Here is a 19736-nt window from a genome sequence, read left to right on the forward strand (position 1 = left end):
TTCGCCTCCTGAGCCCACTGTGGGATTGGGAGAGGCTGTTCTGGAGCCTGCTTTGCAGCTCATCTCATCCTCTGCCCAGCCCTGCTTCCTTCTCTGCTTTGGCCATCTCAGCCTTTCTGAATTCTGACCTCTGCGAGGTTGCCCTGTTCTATTTGGTGTTCCTCTCGAAGCGCTGAGGTCTGCACGTTGTCTCCAGGTAGAAAGCACAGACAATCCTGGGGCTCACCTCGCTTGTTTCCCTCTCAGAAGGATGTCCCTCCCGTACTGCCTGTTGTACTCTTAAAATGTTTCCTATTAAAAATAACTTTTTTTCCTAGAAGAAGGTTGACTGTGGATGCTGTAACTCCTTCATGGCCAGAAGTGAAGTCACCTGTTCTACTTTGAGTATGTTGAGCTGTGAGTCGTGGAGGTAGCGCCGTTAGCTATGTGTTTAGTATGCAGTTGGCTGCGTGCTCATTCAAGATATTCAGCTTGCATTTACTGAACACTTAATTGAAGCTGAGGGAAGATGTTCCGAGAATAAGCAAGTTGAATGGATGCTATTTTCTTAATTGTACCTGGCCACCCTCCTCCCCTCCCCACCATCAACATGGGATCTTGCTACTTTCTAGTGACTGAGCCCTACAACCCCATGCGTACTAGCACGGACAGATAATGATGCCATTTCACAGGGTGAAAGTAGCTTTAACACCCGCACTGGCTCTGTCTCGAAAAAGATTCCGAGTGTACTGTTGGGTGGACTCACTACCTGCAAAGGTGTACATACAGGCAGACACACAAACTTATCACCTCTGTTTAATGTCCTTGGTTGGGGGGGGACTCTGACTAATGCAACATAAGAAATATGTGTGCTTGGGTCATTGAGAGCTGATGGTACTGTTTTTAAAATTTATTTTTAAAAGCCCAGGACCAGATGGCTTCACAGGCGAATTCTATCAAACATTTAGAGAAGAGCTAACACCTATCCTTCTCAAACTCTTCCAAAATATTGCAGAGGGAGGAACACTCCCCAACTCATTCTACGAGGCCACCATCACCCTGATACCAAAACCAGGCAAAGATGTCACAAAGAAAGAAAACTACAGGCCAATATCACTGATGAACATAGATGCAAAAATCCTCAACAAAATACTAGCAAACAGAATCCAGCAGCACATTAAAAGGATCATACACCATGATCAAGTGGGGTTTATTCCAGGAATGCAAGGATTCTTCAATATACGCAAATCAATCAACGTGATACATCATATTAACAAATTGAAGGAGAAAAACCATATGATCATCTCAATAGATGCAGAGAAAGCTTTCGACAAAATTCAACACCCATTTATGATAAAAGTCCTGCAGAAAGTAGGCATAGAGGGAACTTTCCTCAACATAATAAAGGCCATATATGACAAACCCACAGCCAACATTGTCCTCAATGGTGAAAAACTGAAACCATTTCCACTAAGATCAGGAACAAGACAAGGTTGCCCACTCTCACCACTATTATTCAACATAGTTTTGGAAGTGTTAGCCACAGCAATCAGAGACGAAAAAGAAATAAAAGGAATCCAAATCGGAAAAGAAGAAGTAAAGCTGTCACTGTTTGCAGATGACATGATACTATACATAGAGAATCCAAAAGATGCTACCAGAAAACTACTAGAGCTAATCAATGAATTTGGTAAAGTAGCAGGATACAAAATTAATGCACAGAAATCTCTTGCATTCCTGTATACTAATGATGAAAAATCTGAAAGTGAAATTAAGAAAACACTCCCGTTTACCATTGCAACAAAAAGAATAAAATACCTAGGAATAAACCTACCTAAGGAGACAAAAGACCTGTATGCAGAAAATTATAGGACACTGATGAAAGAAATTAAAGATGATACAAATAGATGGAGAGATATACCATGTTCTTGGATTGGAAGAATAAACATTGTGAAAATGACTCTGCTACCCAAAGCAATCTACAGATTCAATGCAATCCCTATCAAACTACCACTGGCATTTTTCACAGAACTAGAACAAAAAATTTCACAATTTGTATGGAAACACAAAAGACCCCGAATAGCCAAAGCAATCTTGAGAACGAAAAACGGAGCTGGAGGAATCAGGCTCCCTGACTTCAGACTATATTACAAAGCTACAGTAATCAAGACAGTTTGGTACTGGCACAAAAACAGAAATATAGATCAATGGAACAGGATAGAAAGCCCAGAGATAAGCCCACGCACATATGGTCACCTTATCTTTGATAAAGGAGGCAAGCATATACAGTGGAGAAACGACAGCCTCTTCAATAAGTGGTGCTGGGAAAATTGGACAGGTACATGTAAAAGTATGAAATTAGAACACTCCCTAACACCATACACAAAAATAAACTCAAAATGGATTAAAGACCTAAGTGTAAGGCCAGACACTATCAAACTCTTAGAGGAAAACATAGGCAGAACACTGTATGACATAAGTCACAGCAAGATCCTTTTTGACCCAGGTCCTAGAGAAATGGAAATAAAAACACAAATAAACAAATGGGACCTAATGAAACTTAAAAGCTTTTGCACAGCAAAGGAAACCATAAACAAGACCAAAAGACAACCCTCAGAATGGGAGAAAATATTTGCAAATGAAGCAACGGACAAAGGATTAATCTCCAAGATTTACAAGCAGCTCATGCAGCTCAATAACAAAAAACAAACAACCCAATCCAAAAATGGGCAGAAGACCTAAATAGACATTTCTCCAAAGAAGAGATACAGATTGCCAACAGACACATGAAAGAATGCTCAACATCATTAATCATTAGAGAAATGCAAATCAAAACTACAATGAGGTATCATCTCACACCGGTCAGAATGGCCATCATCAAAAAATCTAGAAACAATAAATGCTGGAGAGGGTGTGGAGAAAAGGGAACACTCTTGCACTGTTGGTGGGAATGTAAATTGATACAGCCACTATGGAGAACAGTATGGAGGTTCCTTAAAAAACTAAAAATAGAACTACCATATGACCCAGCAATCCCACTACTGGGCATATACCCTGAGAAAACCATAATTCAGAAAGAGTCATGTACCAAAATATTCATTGCAGCTCTGTTTACAATAGCCAGGACATGGAAGCAACCTAGGTGTCCATCATCGGATGAATGGATAAAGAAGATGTGGCACATATATACAATGGAATATTACTCAGCCATAAAAAGAAATGAAATGGAGGTGTTTGTAATGAGGTGGATGGAGTTAGAGTCTGTCATACAGAGTGAAGTAAGTCAGAAAGAGAAAAACAAATACAGTATGCTAACACATATATATGGAATCTAAGGGAAAAAAAAAAAAAAAAAAGAGGTCATGAAGAACCTAGTGGCAAGATGGGAATAAAGACACAGACCTACTAGAGAATGGACTTGAGGATATGGGGAGGGGGAGGGGTGAGATGTGACAGGGTGAGAGAGTGTCATGGACATATATACACTACCAAATGTAAAATAGATAACTAGTGGGAAGCAGCCGCATAGCACAGGGAGATCAGCTCGGTGCTTTGTGACCACCTAGAGGGGTGGGATAGGGAGGGTGGGAGGGAGGGAGATGCAAGAGGGAAGAGATATGGCAACATATGTATATGTGTAACTGATTCACTTTGTTGTAAAGCAGAAGCTAGCACACCATTGTAAAGCAATTATACTTCAATAAAGATGTTTAAAAAAAAAAATTTATTTTTTATTTTATTTTATTTTTTTAATTGCAGTATAATTGCTTTACAGTGTTGTGTTAATTTCTGCTGTACAGTGAAGTGAATCAGCTATATGTATACCTATATCCCCTCCCTCTTGGACGACCCTCCCACCCCCCCGCCCCATCCCACCCATCTAGTTTATCACAGAGCACCGAGCTGAGCTTCCTGTGCTTTATAGCATGTTCCCACTAGCTAGCTATTTTACGCATGGTAGTGTATATATGTCAATCCTAATCTCCCAATTCGTCCCACCCTTCCCTTCCCGCCCTGTGTCCATGTGGTACTTTTTTTTTTTCTTTTTGGCTTTATGATCTTCAGATGAGTAATGATTTTTTTGATAAGACTGACTGTAATTCCTGTAAGGCAGGGTGGAATGCATGCTCTGTTGCCCACTTGTTTATTATATGACATTTTGTTCCTTTTTTTCTTTTCAAGTGATAGGCTTTGATTTCAAGAGGTAGGTAGAATAGGGGTGAGTTTAAGAGTACATTGTGTGATTATTAGGCGCAAAGGCAATTATTAAGTGCAAAGTTTGTTTACTTACTGGATGTATTTGTGTCAATTTTATATTTTGTAAATATGTATCTAAATTGTTTGACAGACTATTTTATACTTATTGGGGGTAGTAGTCTTACTAATTTTGTGTTTTTTAAATGGCGTGGACTATTCTCTAATTATTAAAGAATTTATAAAGTTAACCCTAATAGCATGGAAATAATAATCATTTTAAGAAAAATTGAAAATAATTTTTCAATAATAAAGAGAATTTATTCTCTAGTTTCCATACTGTCAGAGAATGTCATGTAATGAGAGTGTGACCTTCAGTCATTAAGGTGATAACTTTGAACATTTGCATTAGAAAAGCAGATTTGTACCCATCACACCCACTCTGTGGGTCCATGGGGAAGGTGTTCATCTTGTGGCCACATTCGAGAACACAGCAGATTGTCCTCCCGGATGATCCAGAGGTTCAAACCCCAGCCCTGGCCTTGTCGGCATTGCCAGCCAGACTGAGGATTGATCACAACTCAGAATAGCTCAGTAATTGAACTGGAAGGTATGTAACTTCTAGAGCAGCAAGGAACTGTTTTTTCTTCATTCTTGTTGTTTGAAATAACGCTTGAGAAGTGGTAAGATGGCTGGGTTTGGTACTTCTGTGGACTGTTGAGTCCTGCTTTTTATAGCCTCGTAAAATCACAGATTTATTTAGCTGGAAGGGCTCTTAGAGAATGTCTAGCTCCATCCTTATGTTATGGATGGGAAAACTATGGTTCAGATATGTTAAATGCATTCTCTGTGCTTGGGCCAGAATGAGAACCAGAACTCAGGTCTGTAAACCACTAGTCTAGGAATAATTCTGCGACGTGGCATTGCCTCCTCAAAGACCATTCAGCTTCCCAGATTAGACTTAGTGCAGCTAGGGTATTCCAAGCCTGCATGGGAAGCATTGTCCTTTACTTGATAGCCATCCAGCGCGCTCATGTGTGTTGGTCCTTCTCTCACCATGGGCAGGGATCTTGAGGTCAGACTTGCTTCTGTTCTAGCTCAGATGGTCCTTGTTATTGCGGCCCATTCACCATTCCTGTCCTCCTGGAAATTAGTCTCATAGTATAACTCACTTAATTATTTGATTTAATCTGCACAGAACAGAGCTGAAGCACAGTGGTAACAATGGCCAGGAATCAAATAAGGTGAGGGATTATGTATCCCTCTTGTCTTGGAGAACATTTTTCCGAGGATTGATTATCTTGCTAACCACCCAGCATAGTGCCTGAAGCATACAAGCTGTATATTAATATGTTCTGGGTAAATTACTGGCTAATAATAAATGAATGAAGGCTAAACAATTTTTTTCCCTGGTCTTGAGAAGTTTTAGGAGATTAATCCTTGCTGTTCTTTTCTGATTGAAATTTTTATGTACCATCAAAACACAATGTAGGCGGGACTTCCCTGATGGTGCAGTGGTTAAGAATCCACCTGCCAGTGCAGGGGACATGGGTTCGAGCCCTGGCACGGGAAGAACCCACATGCCATGGAGCAACTAAGCCTGTGTGCCACAACTACTGAGCCTGAGCTCTAGAGCCTACGAGCCACAACTACTGAGCCCGCATGCCACAAGTACTGAAACCCGTGCTCCTAGAGCCTGTGCTCTGCAACGAGAAGCCACCGCAATGAGGAGCCCGTGTGCTGCAAAGAAGAGTAGCCCCCGCTCACTACAACTAGAGAAAGTCACGTGCAGTAACAAAGACCCAACACAGCCAAAAATAAATAAATAAATTTATTTAAAAAATACAATGTAGGCATTAAAATGATGTTTATGGAGACTAATAACATGGAAATACTGATGCTTAATATTTAGCAGAATCAAGAAAAATTTTGTGGTATAATTACAACACTATAAAAACAAAATTAAAAAACCTATGTTAGAGATAAAAGTAGTCTAAAAATTCACCAAACTATTAGGAGTGGTGGTATTTGGATGGTGGGGCTGTGGATAGATTTTTATCATTTTTTAATTTTCTGTAACATTAAAAAGTTACTTTAATACACACATTTATAGTACCAATAAACCCTCGTAAAAGTAAATGAATTGTATATTCCATTTTGTAGAAAATAAATTTGAACTATAGTTTGACTTTTTATCCAGTATACATAATTTAGATTTCAAAGATTTTTTTCACCCCCTAAAAATACTTGAATCCATTTCTTCTTTTTTTTGTAATTATAACCACATTCTTTTTATTTTCTATTTTTTTAACTTTTATTTTATATTGGAGTATAGTTGATTTACAATGTTGTGTTAGTTCCAGGTGTACAGCAAAGTGATTCAGTTATACATATACGTATATCTATTCTTTTTCAGATTCTTTCCCCATATAGTTTATTACAGAATACTGAGTAGATTTCCCTGTGCTGTACGTAAGTGCTTGTTGTTATCTATTTTATATATAGTAGTGTGTATATGTTAATCCCAACCTCCTAATCTGTTACTCCCCCCCACCTTTCCCCTTTGGTAACCATAAATTTGTTTTCTAAATCTGTGAGTCTGTTTCTGTTTTGGAAATAAATTCATTTGTATCATTTTTTTTTTTGACTCCACATATAAGTGATATCACTTGATGTTTGTCTGATTTACTTCATTTAGTATGATAATCTCTAGGTCCATCTGTATTGCTGCAAATGGCATTATTTCATTCTTTTTTTATGGCTGAGTAATATTACATTGTATATGTGTATCACATATTCTTTATCCATTCCTCTGTCGATGGACATTTAGGTTGCTTCCATGTCTTGGCTATTGTAAGTAGTGCTGCAATGAACATTGGGGTGTGTGTATCTTTTCGAATTATGGTTTTCTCCAGATATATGCCCAGGAGTGGGATTGCTGGGTCATATGGTAGCTCTATTTTTAGTTTCTTAAGGAACCTCTGTGCTGTTCTCCCTAGTGGCTGTACCAGTTTACATTCCCCCTAACAGTGCAAGAGGGTTCCCTTTTCTCCACACCTTCTCCAGCATTTATCATTTGTAGACTTTTTGATGATGGCCATTCTGACCAGTGTGAGGTGATACCTCATTGTGATTTTGATTTGCATTTCTCTAATAATTAAGCGATGTTGAGCATCTTTTTATGTGTTTTTTGGCCATCTGTATGTCTTCTCTGGAGAAATGTCTATTTAGGTCTTCTGCCCATTTTTCTATGGGTTTTTTGTTGTTGTTGTTGTTGAGTTGTATGAGGTGTTTGTATATTTTGGAGATTAATCCCTTGTTGGTTGCATTGTTTGCAAATATTTTCTTCCATTTAATCCATTTCTTAACCCTTGGCTCTGTTGTGGTGGTGGGTTGGAGGAACAAACTTATTTTTGCACTTATTAATGATTTGTAATTTGACTAGATTCACTTGTCCTGGTCAGTTTCCTCATCCACCAGTCTACATTTGCCAGGTCCTACCTGCTTTACCAGGAAAATCTTGAGGGTGGGAAGGTAAAAACTGCTCCCTTTCCATTAAGCCTGTTAGGACAAGCCTTGCTTTTTTAGATTCCCCTAGGCAATTAGTGACTGCTGTCAGTTATGCATCCTGAGCACACTGTTCCTGTCTGGAAAACCTTTCCCACTTACTCACCTTTACATCCTTAGTAACTGATACAGTGCCTGGCAAGTAGTAAGCACTCAGTGGATATTTGTTAACTGAATGAATTAATATGGTCTCATGTAGAATGCCCAACTCTACATGAATTTAGTTCATGTTTGTATAATATTTATCTTAAGCTTGAGTAGTAGAATAAAATTGGGTCAGAAAACTTATAAGTTAAGCAAGAAACTTAGCAATCATATATGTGTGATTGAGGGCTGTAGTGGGACTTGGTCATTATAAGACAAAATGGACCCTTATCTGAAAAAGGTTAATTTTGTTAATCTCCTCTGCAAGAACACAGTTAAAGAGAAAGAATGGGTACCTGGCCAAGCAGCAGCTGGTGCATCTGTTGATAAAGATGTGTGTATTTTGGGTTGGTCGTAGTAGTGCAGGCCAAATGGGAAAAGCAAATCAGTCTTCCTTTTCCCATTTTTAATAGCAAACTAATTTCTGAGTGTGAAAACATTTCTGCAGCTGCCGCTAAAATTGGCAAATATTTTTCTAAATAAATAATATATTTCGGAAACAAACTTCTCATTTTAACAGCCAACATATTTCTGGCTGTTGTATTTGCTCGCAAACATTTCAAATTTAGAAATATTTATTTTAAATATCTTGGAGATACCAGTGTTTGGAATTTTGAAGACAACAAATCTTTCATCAGTGGGGAAATGCTACCCAACAGAAATGTGTAAAAACGCACGTACAGTTATGTTACTTGAAACACTTGACAAAAATACTGTTATAATCACAGTGAGATCCTGCACATATTTTCTCAAACATTTCAGTCATTTCAGAATTTCGCCGGTGAATATGCAACCATTTTGGCCACAACTCAGTAGGACTAGTTCAGCTTTGTAAATTTAATAGAATTCCCCCATCTTCTCCATCCCTTCTTTCCTCCAGAATACTTTCGGACCACAATTCCTCTGAAGCCTTAAAAATCCAAGAGAAAAAATCATTACAAATAGAAATAGGCATTTTACCTTAAAATACGTCTAGGAAGACATTTGAGGGCAATTCAGTTTTTTTGTGGCCAAGGATTCTGGCCATTTGGGGAGAAAAAAAATCTTGTCAAAAGTGGAAGGAGGGGCTTCCCTGGTGGCGCAGTGGTTGAGAATCCGCCTGCCAATGGAGGGGACGTGGGTTTGATCCCTGGTCCGGGAAGATCCCACATGCCGCGGAGCAACTAAGCCCGTGAGCCACAACTACTGAGCCCGCGTGCCACAACTACTGAGCCCATGTGCCGCAACTACTGAAGCCTGGGCGCCTAGAGCCCATGCTCCACAATGAGAAGCCACCACAATGAGAAGCCCGTGCACTGCAACGAAGAGTAGCGCCCAGTCGCCGCAACTAGAGAAAGCCCGTGCACAGCAGCGAAGACTCAACACAGCCAAAAATAAATAAATAAAATAAATAAATTTATTTTAAAAAAAAGTGGAAGGAAGGGGAACAGTTCAAATGGAGATATCAAAGAGGAAATTGTAACTTTTAAAACTACCCTGTGACTCGGGAACACCTGAATTTCAAAATTATTTTTATTTTTATATGTGTGTGTATTAAAAAGCATCCTTGTCGGAGGCCTGGCAGGGCTTGGAGGCCCGGCCGGCGCGTGGCAGCAGCCCGGGAGCCTGAGGCTGGGGCGTCGTGCGCAGGCGCTACCCAGCTGGGCCGTGAGCCGGCTGAGGCCTCGGCTGCGAGGCCTTCCCCATGAAGGTTGGGGCTCTGCGGAGCAGAGTGGAGGCTGCGCCCGGCCCTCGGCCGGGGTAGAGGGCCGGCGGGCCCGCTCCCCCGCGCGCTGTGGAAGCGGCGGCGGTGATGGACGCCCTAGAGGAAGAGAGCTTCGCGCTGTCCATCTCTTCTGCCTCTGATGCAGAATTTGATGCTGTGGTTGGATATTTAGAGGACATTATCATGGATGATGAGTTCCAGTTATTACAGAGGAATTTCATGGACAAGTACTACCAGGAATTTGAAGACACAGAAGAGAATAAGCTCACCTACACACCTATTTTTAATGAATATATTTCTTTGGTTGAAAAGTATATATAGAGCAGCTGTTGGAGCGGATTGCTGGATTTAACATGGCGGCTTTCAGTACACTCTACAGCACCATAAAGATGAAGCGGCCGGTGACATTTTCGACGTGCTGCTCACGTTTACAGATTTTCTGGCTGTCAAAGAAATGTTTCTGGACTGTCGAGCAGAAAAAGAAGGCTGGGGACTGGACTTAAGCAGCGGTTTAGTGGTGACTTCATTGTGCAAATCATCTTCTATGACAGCTTCCTAGAACATCTGCGGCCCTAGGTCCCACTTCCAGGTAATGGGATCTTTCTAGACATCACCAGCCCAGTAGACTGGGAGAGGCTTGGCTAATGATGTCAGAAGAATACATCTTGGAATGACTGATTCTGTTCTGCAACTCCTCATTAATGTTAAGTATTGATGGGTCAGAAGAAAATTACCTGACCTTCCTGGGACGTTCTTGTCTTCAGTAACCCTAATACTCCTCCCTGAGTAGACACCTCTCTCAGGAGCGTCTGAGTCTGGCTCCTGCATCAAGCCCAAGTCCAGCATTCCACCCAGGGGGCACTTCCCCAGCATACATGTTGGTGTGTCCATGTTGGAAGAACCCACCATCACCAACTCTCTTGGCCCAGCAGGCCTTGCATGTCCCATCAGGCTTTTTGTGCACTCACAGCTTTTTATATGGGTCAGGGTTTCAGTCCTGCAGCCTCAATGGGCTTTTTGACTGGGAGTGTTAGCTAGGGTTTAACTCAAGCTAGCTGCCCATCCCAAGATTTCTGAAACTCCTACTATCACAGCTAGTCTTGGCTGTTGGAATCAATTTAGAGAGTTGTCCTTTACCTAAAAGGTACTTGTGAAAATCAATTCCTACTCTTACATGTACAGGAATCACTTGTATCACTTCACTGTATTCTACTGGTCCCGATGTAGTCCCATTGTTTCTATAACTCTTGTTTACGTGTTTTTGAAAACATATTTTTATAGATGAATACTCAGGCTAACCTAGTGGACATAATCTTGGAACTTCCGTGATTACTCACTTCAAGATCAAAGTATTATATGCTGTGTGCTTTTTAGCTGTTGGTGCTATGAAAGCAAAAATGCTTCCTGTGTTGGTGTTCCTATTTTACTGGGCACCAATGAATGTATGCTGGAAGTAGTCTAAAAGGTTTCCTTTTCTTAGAGCATGTTAGTGTTCGTGCAGGTTTTCTTAAAACCCTTTCTATGTAAAACAGCTCCTTAGGTTTTCTGTTGGAGTAGGGGCTCTGCACTTCCTTCTTGCTGTCAAAATAATCCTACCAAGATAGTGTTCCACTGGTCTAGCTCAGTAGGAGATAGCAAACAGCTTTACTGGTCATCTGTCTGCTTGGATTTAGTACACTGGTTTACTACAATGTTTGATAGAACATTACTGACCAGAAAACATGGATGTCACATGTCTAGAAAGAAAAACTATAGTAGTTCAATTCCCAATGTGTACCTTAGTTGTTTTTTTGTTGTTGTTTTTATTTTTATTTTTCAAGTAAAAATAAGAATCTCTACTGACTTTTCACTTGGCTGTTCTGGTTTTAAAGGATGAACTAGCTGTAGGCTGTGTGTTTTTCTGTACCAATGTAGCGCTTCTTAAATACTTTTGTACCATGAGTAAAATTTCAGGTGTTTTGCAGAAAAAAAAGAAAAAAGCATCCTTGTTAAATATACTTTCTGGGACTTCCCTGGTGGCACAGTGGTTAAGAATGCCAATGCAGGGGACACAGGTTCGATCCCTGGTCCAGGAAGATCCCACATGTCGTGGAGCAAGCCCGTGTGCCACAACTACTGAGCCTGTGCTCTAGAGCCCACGAGCCACAACTACTGAGCCCACATGCCACAACTACTGAAGCCTGAGCGCCTAGAGCCCATGCTCCGCAACAAGAGAAACCACTGCAGTGAGAAGCCCACGCACCGCAATGAAGAGTAGCCCCCGCTCGCTGAAGCTGGAGAAAGCCCACGTTCAGCAACAAAGACCCAATGCAGCCAGAAAAAAAAAAAAAAAGTATATATATATGTATATGTGTATATATATATACTTTCTGAGTTGTGGTTTGCTTGCTTATTTGGTTATTTAGTTTTTTAATTTGTTCATTCCTTACTTTATTCACAAAGGATTTAAGATGACCGCAACAAATATGTATAAGAAAAGTATTATATGTCAACAAAAAGTAAAAACAAAAAACGAGACAAAGGCCAGGGAAAAACAGACATAACTTTGACTGACATAATTGCTACGATTTGACCTCAGAGTTAACTCTCTGTTTCTGGACATCCAAGGTGAAAAAAGGAACACTGATTATATGGTTCTTATTTTCAGAAAGGAAAACAAGAACAGAAATAATATAGAAACAACCACAAAAAAACCCAAACTGTCTCCAAGGAAATGAAGTATTTTCTTAGCATTAAATGGTTAAAAAAAGGAAAAAATAAAATTTAATGGAGGGCTTTCCACAGGGGAGCTGAGAGTTGTAGAAACAGTGTCCTCCATAACTTTGCTCCAGTTTATTCATTTGTTCACTCTTTTACTCTTTCCTCAAACATTTATTATGTACCTACTCTGTGCCACATACTGTGCTAGATGATAAAGATACAACAGTGAACCAAACATAGTCCCTTCTCAGAGCTCGCAATCCAGAGAAGACCCAGGGCCAAAGGATCTGCTCCAAAAGAACAGGTAGGCTCAGTGGTGGAACTTGTGAGGATTGGGTTTCTCCATGTTGGCAGGCATTTCAAGTTGACATTCAGGACCTCCAGCCTCTACTGTGATGCCAGGATGCTTGCAGTTTACTCCAGGGTGAAATGCTGGGAAGAGGCTAACAAGAACTAGGTGATCGATGGGAGTCAGGGCCCTAGCTGGTCTGGCTGGGCGCAGGGCTGAAGTTATTCCTGGAGTCAGGACCAGAGTAAGTGATCTGTTAGTCACACAGCTACTTCTTGGGGAAGAAGGCCAATCCACCTAAAGCCAGTTTCCTGAATGGCAAGCGGACCTACCTAATTGCTTGTTTCTTTTCACTGTTTGGAAAATGTAAACAATTCATATACAATGGTTTTAACAGCTTTTTGAAGATGTAGGTGATGTTTAAGGTATCCTGTTTTCATTTTTATATGCTGGCATTTTATGGAACCTTCAGTTTTTGTTTGCCCTGTTGTAATGGGAGGGGACTTGGACAGGGAGAGAGAAAAACACCCCGCAGAGCCTGGACTGCTGATCTTCAAGAGAGAGGAGATTGATGGGCAGGGAGTGGGGACATGGGGGAGAGGCAGAGTAAGAATATATTCACCAAGAGTATAATCATTGAAAAAATATATTCTTGAGTGCAAAGAATTCTTAGGAATATATTTTTCTTATGAATAACAGCAAGCCAATTTATGCCCTTTAGTACTTCCTCACCCACCCTCTCCCTGTTCCACCTCCGACTAGAGGCGTTGTTAATTCATTGCTTCCAGGCAAGACTCCCCATTGATTCAGGGTCTCCATGGGAATGAGGCTACAGGGGACATGCACTTCGTTCAAGAAGATGGAACAGGAACAAACAGAACCTGGCAGAAATGATAGAGTAAGTCACAAAGTCATTCATAGTGTTTTAGGGATGCTTCACCGTGTTGTCTACAAATTAGATGTCTTCCTAGAGCTTAGAACTGGAATCTGGATGTCTTCAAGCACTTGACATTGAAAAATATTAAAAAGATCTCACTTACTGAAAGCACATAAATTTCATCTTCCACTAATAAATTTTTCTTTCTCACCAATGGAGAACAACTTGCATTTGTATCTCATTTTGTAATTTTCAGCATGCTACATGTTATCTCATCTTGTACTACAGAAAGTCCGAGTTTGTTTAACTCACTTATTTGTACCCTCCTTTATTGTAGAGAAATTTTGAGTTAGTTTGCATAGAAACATAAAATTCAGTTGAATAGAAAAATAGATGAGGACATTGCAGTGAAGGAAAAATAAGAGTAGATGCATAAAGCTGGTGGGATAGCACCTTGTTTTCCATAAAGTCATTTGTAGTTGCTAGATCCAGGCTATACCAGCCAAAATAAAGAGAGGGAAACTTTGTTTATAAAAATAACACGGTCATTAGATTAAAAGAATAAATGCTCAGGATCACAGTTTTTCTTGGTACTGAGACCTGAGAATTTTCCACAGCTTGTTCTCATGAAAGGAACACTATGTGGCTTACAGACTGTCTTCCTGAACTCCTGTGTAAGAAGTACAATGGTAGGTCTCTCTTGACTGCTTCCTATAATATCCTGCTTGGTAAGGTTTATGGGATTATGCCAGAATACGTTTTAATAAAAGCAGTTCTCTAGGGGGATAAAACAATGCAGTTCAGGTTCACAGCTCCCTGATGGCTGGACAGGATCCAAAGACCACATCCAGGAATGGGTGGACGTTTAGTCTTTCAGGCGTTCCTCCAGGAATATTATTTCTTGTAATCCAGGGTTTTTAAATGCACAGCAGAGAACTTCGGGTTAGATTCTTTGGCAAGAACCCGAAAGTGTGAGTTGGCTCAGACAAAATCATTTCACAGATGAAGAAACGGGACCTTACAGAGGCTGATGATTACCCAAGGCTTTGAGGCCAGTGGCAGAGCTGGGACCAAGGCCAGATTCTTCCGACTCTTTTTTTTTTTTTTTTTTTTCCGACTCTTAAGTCTAGGGCTCTTTGAACCATTTCATCTCTCCTCTCTAACCTAAGTAGAATTCTATTACAATTTAAAAATGTTAAGAATGGAATTTCTTAATGATGTTTTGTTAAATATCATATTTGCCACTTACCATAAACTTTATTAATAACTTTTGATTCATAATGGGTCAACAGATGGTGAAATAGCTTAAAATCTGCAAATGTAAAATGATCTGGGAAGAGGAAATCAGTTAAGATACCTGTTTTAGAGAATCATTTAATGTGTTGTTCAATAAAATAATTAAAAGTTTGGTCTGGAAAAAAAGGATGACTATTTCTAACATCTGTAATGTAATCCTACTTAGATGTTAACTTTTAAAAAAAATTAATTTATTTTTGGCTGCGTTGGGTCTTCATTGCTGCACACGGGCTTTCTCTAGTTGCGGTGAGCGGGGGCTACTCTTCGTTGCGGTGCGTGGGCTTCTCATTGCGGTGGCTTCTCTTGTTGCAGAGCACGGGCTCTAGACACGTGGGCTTCAGTAGTTGTGGCTCACGGGCTCTAGAGCGCAGGCTCAGTAGTTGTGGTGCATGGGCTTAGTTGCTCGGTGGCATGTGGAATCTTCCCAGACCAGGGCTCAAACCCGTGTCCCCTGCATTGGCAGGTGGATTCTTAACCACTGTGCCACCAGGGAAGTCCTAGATGTTAACTTTTTAGAAGAATGAAACATTAGCTATAGAGCTGAAGTCCCGCCCTCCCACTCCTTTGCCCTCTACCCTGAAGTTGTGGGTATCACTCCCAAGCGTGTTTCTGTTCTTTTACCATATATGTATGTGTGTGTTTTACATAAAGTACATAAATGACTTCATAGTGTATCAATCCTTTTGGACTTGCTCTGCCCTCCACCCCTGAACATTTTAGTTTTGATATTTAACCTTGCTGATACTGGTCATTCATTTTAGCTGTGGAATAGTCTTCCCTTGTATGACTCAACTACAGTTTATCCATTCTCCTACTGATGGGATTCGACTGTTTCCAATTTTTCTGCTATATATAGTTCTTCCATGAACATTCTTGAACATAAGTCCTTGTGTCCATGAGCAATTTTAGAACATTTTTTAGTTGGCAGAAATTTATTAAGTCACCAGCTGTTGCTACTCCTACCTGAGCATCGGTCACATCCTGGGTCCTCCTGGGAGATCCTTGCACCCAAAATGCTGTTTGGGTCAGCATTTGCAGCCAGTGCTGATCCAGTCTTTGTGCACCTTCAATGCCTTCCAACTCCTTGGTAAATTGGTAAATTTTATGTTATGTGTATTACTACAATTTTTTAAAAATGAGATAGAAAATTATTTTCAACCTATAGTCTATATCCACCTAAAGTATTAATCAAGTGTTGGGGTAGAAAATAGTCATTTCTTGACATGCAAGTCTCCAAAAAATTTATGTCCTATGCTCTCACTCTTAGAAAGCTACTGGAAAAGTTACTCCAAAAAAATAAGACAGTAAAACAAGAAAGAGGATGGGAAGTATTCCAACAAAATTGAAAACTAAACTAAACATGAGAAAAACGGGGACTAGACATTGAACACAGGAAAACGAAAGGAGAAATTGCCAGGATGACCGCCATGCAGCAGGTCGGAGCAGGAAAATGTAGGGCTCTGGGAGAGAGGTCCAGGGTGGGAGCTGCAGGGAGGATGAAATAGAAAGAGGGGATGTGAAAACAGGAAGAGGTGAACAGATAGAATGAAGGAGCACACAGACTGGTGTCTGAGGGAAACTGAAGAACCATCACAGTGAGAACTCATCACAGTGAGAACTCATCACAGTGAGTATAGAGATACTCATTAAACAATGGGTTAATTTAATTCAAAGTTAATTAAAATAATTAATGTCCCACACACCCTCCCTCACCCCTGGCAACCACCATTCTATTTATGTATCTATGAATATGAATACTGTAGGTACCTCATGTAAGTGGAATCATCAGTATTTGTCTTTTTGTGACTGTCTTATTTCACTAAGCATGGTGTCCTCAAGTTGCAGCCATGTTGTACTATGTGTCAGAATTTCCTTCTTTCTTAAAGCTGAATAATATTCTGTTGTATATACATGCCACATTTTGTTTATCCATTCATCCATGGATGAACACTCGGGTTGCTTCCACCATCTGGCTATTGTGAATATGGGTATATAATGTGAATTATATACTGCTATGAATATGGGTATATAATAATCTCTTTGAGACTCTGCTTTCAATTCTTTTGTGTATGTACCCAGAAGTGGAATTGCTGGATCATCATATGGTAATTCTATTTTTAATTTTTAAAGAACTGCCATAGTGTTTTCCATAGCAGCTGTACCATTTTTACTTTCCTGCCAATGGTGTGAAAGTTTTCCAATTTCTCTACATTATTTTCTGGTTTTTTTTGATAGTAACCATCTTAATGGGTTTGAGGTAGTATCTCACTGTAGTTTCGATTTGCATTTCCATTCTGATTAATGGTATTGAGCTCAAGTCCTGTGCCCATTTTTAACTGGGTTGTTTATTTTGTTGTTGTTGAATTGTGGGAGTTCTTTATGTATTATGGATATTAACTTCTTATCAGATACATTATTTGTAAATATTTTCTCCCACTCCATGGGCTGCCTTTCACTCTGTTGAATGTGTCCTTTGATGAAAAGAAGTTTTAAATTTTATTGTAGTTCAATTTATTTTTTCTTTTGTTGCTTGTGCTTTTGGAGTTATATCCAAGAAATCATTGCCAAATCCAATGTCATGAAGCTTTTGTCCTATGTTTTTTTCTAAGAGTTTTATAGTTTTAGCTCTTATGTTGTTTTCCCAGAACTTTTAAGATATTCCTCACTGTCTTCTGTTGTCCAGTATGGCTAATACAGAAGTCTGATGCTATTCTAATTCTTGTTCCTTGGTGTGTGGTTTGGTTTTTGTCCTCTGGGAGATTCTTTATTCTTGCTATTCTGAAATTTTGTAACCATGTGTTTTACCGAAGGTATTGGGCACTCATTGTGCCCTTATGTTTGTCCTTCAGCTCTAGAAAATCTTCTTGTATTAATTCTTTGATAATTTTCTCCCTCTGTTTTCTCATTTGGATGTTAGATCCACTGGATTGGCCTTTAAGTTTTATATTTCTTTTCTGTTTTTCTCCCTTTTGTTTATGGGAGATGTCCTTATTTTTTCTAACTCTTTTATTGATCTTTAAAAATACAGCACTTAAATATTTTTTCATAGTGCTCTGTTCCTATCTTATTGCCTTGCCAAACTCCATCTTCCTGGTTCTGACTTGATCCTGTTGGCTTAGTTTCCCACGGGACATGAAGCATTTACTTTGAAAAAAAGTGGAGTATGCACAAGTTACCTGGCTTCAGAACTGATGTCTGATGTACATCTGAAATGTCAAACCTGGACTCCTGCTTTGCCCTCAGACCTGCTCCACCTGCAGCCTTCTCTGGCTCAATTCATGGCTTCTCCATCCTTCCTGTTGCTTACGTCAAAAATTTAGGAGTTATTTTTTATTCTTCTCTTTCTCCTATGACATATGACATCGAATCAGTCAGGAAGCCTTGTTGGTACCATCTCCAACATATATTCAGAACCTGACCACTGACCACTTACTCCTTCTACTTCTGCAGCCCTGGTCCCAGCCATCATCACCTGGATTACTGTAATAACCTTTTCCTCCCAGCATTTTATTATGAAAATTGTAAAATATACAACAAAGTTGAACGAACTTTACACAAATAGCGGTATTCTCAACACCTAGATTCCACCCTTAACATTTTACCATGCTTGCTTTCTCATTTATTACCCATCTGTCTATCCCTCTGTCCATCCATTCTGTGATAACCTTTTAACTAGTCTCCCTGCTTCATTCCTTGTCCCATGTGTTGTTCCCACACATCAGTCCAAATGATAATTTTGAAACATAAGTCAGATTATATCTCTCCTCTACTCAAAACTCTGCTATGGCTGCCCATTTCACTATTACTAACTCTGTAGACTTTGTAATCCTCAAAAGGAAAATTGCCTTGGTAATTTTCAGATTCCTGTGGAATTGTGAATTCGTACTGAGTTTCTGTGTAGTATTACCATTGTATCACTGAGGATGGAATTGACTTTTGTCTTTTGGAGGAAATAGAGCAAACGGTAGTGCTTGCTTGTTCAGAGGGCTATGATTAAAATCTTTAAGCATTCATTCCTGCCAAGGTAGTTGTCTTGCATTTTGCTTTCCATTTCAGCATATGGTGGGTGTGGATATTTATAAACAAGACTAAGTCTGATTTTACAAGGGCTTTCCAAAATTAATTCTGTCCAATAGAATATGACTTTTTGCTTTGATATTGTTAAAAATCCAATGGTTAAAGAAAAAGCTAGTGAAATGTGTTAGCAGCATGCAGAACTGCTTTGTTTTGCAGAACAAAACTTTAAAATATATCTCTTGTTATATAGTGCATTGTCATGTGAAGGTGTAAAATGGAAGAAATGTTGATTCTGTTTGTAACTGATATGGTGAAGCCTTTTATAAGCTTTAAAATAGAGTTCACCTTATGGCGTCGTTTCTAAAAAATTTCAATTATCAGTTTCATTTTTTATTTTTCTTTCCTTTCCTATGTTTGCTGGTTCCTCGGGGTTCCTCTTTTGTGTTTGTTTTGATCTCTTCCTTTCATTCTTGGAGGCTCTCCTTAAATGTCTCATAATCTTTGGCTGTCCAGGCATATTCAAGAGTGAGGAATGAAAAAGCCAATCAGTGGAATTTCACAGCTGGGTGATTTGGCATGGAACTGACTTTTCTATTGAGGAATCCCAAATATCAATCTCTAGAGGTCTTTTCTAGGGGCTTTACTTTCTCCAGAAAAGCATCCTCTGAAATCCCACCTGTGGGTGGAGCAATGGATCGGGGCATGCGTCTGGCTCCAGCGCTCGTGGAGAAGGTGGGGTTGGTGAGGGCTGGGGGTCCCCCTGTTGAGGTGTATACTTGTCTAAAATCTTGCTATCGGTCCTGATCTTCAGCACACTCAGACCTCTGTCTCATCCTCAACTTCTGTAGTAATTCTTGCCACCAATCCCAGACCTCTCTGGGATTCTTTAAAGATAGGGGTGGAGAAGCTAGAGTTAATAGGAAAGCCAGGAATCTTTGGTAGCAATTTAGGGACAAAGTAATGGGGTC

The 19736-nt window shown here is 39.8% G+C and overlaps 1 protein-coding gene and 1 pseudogene across 1 annotated transcript in view; both read left to right on the forward strand.

Moving 5' to 3' along the window:
- The window catches only part of SYNE2 (spectrin repeat containing nuclear envelope protein 2), a 318208-nt gene that overhangs the window by 26840 nt on the left and 271632 nt on the right, over window positions 1-19736 (forward strand). The window lies entirely within an intron of this gene.
- On the forward strand, window positions 9665-10164 carry LOC133085550 (ADP-ribosylation factor-like protein 2-binding protein; annotated as a pseudogene).

Source organism: Eubalaena glacialis, chromosome 2 (genome assembly GCF_028564815.1).
Source record: "Eubalaena glacialis isolate mEubGla1 chromosome 2, mEubGla1.1.hap2.+ XY, whole genome shotgun sequence".
In the NCBI taxonomy this organism is placed as follows: domain Eukaryota; kingdom Metazoa; phylum Chordata; class Mammalia; order Artiodactyla; family Balaenidae; genus Eubalaena; species Eubalaena glacialis.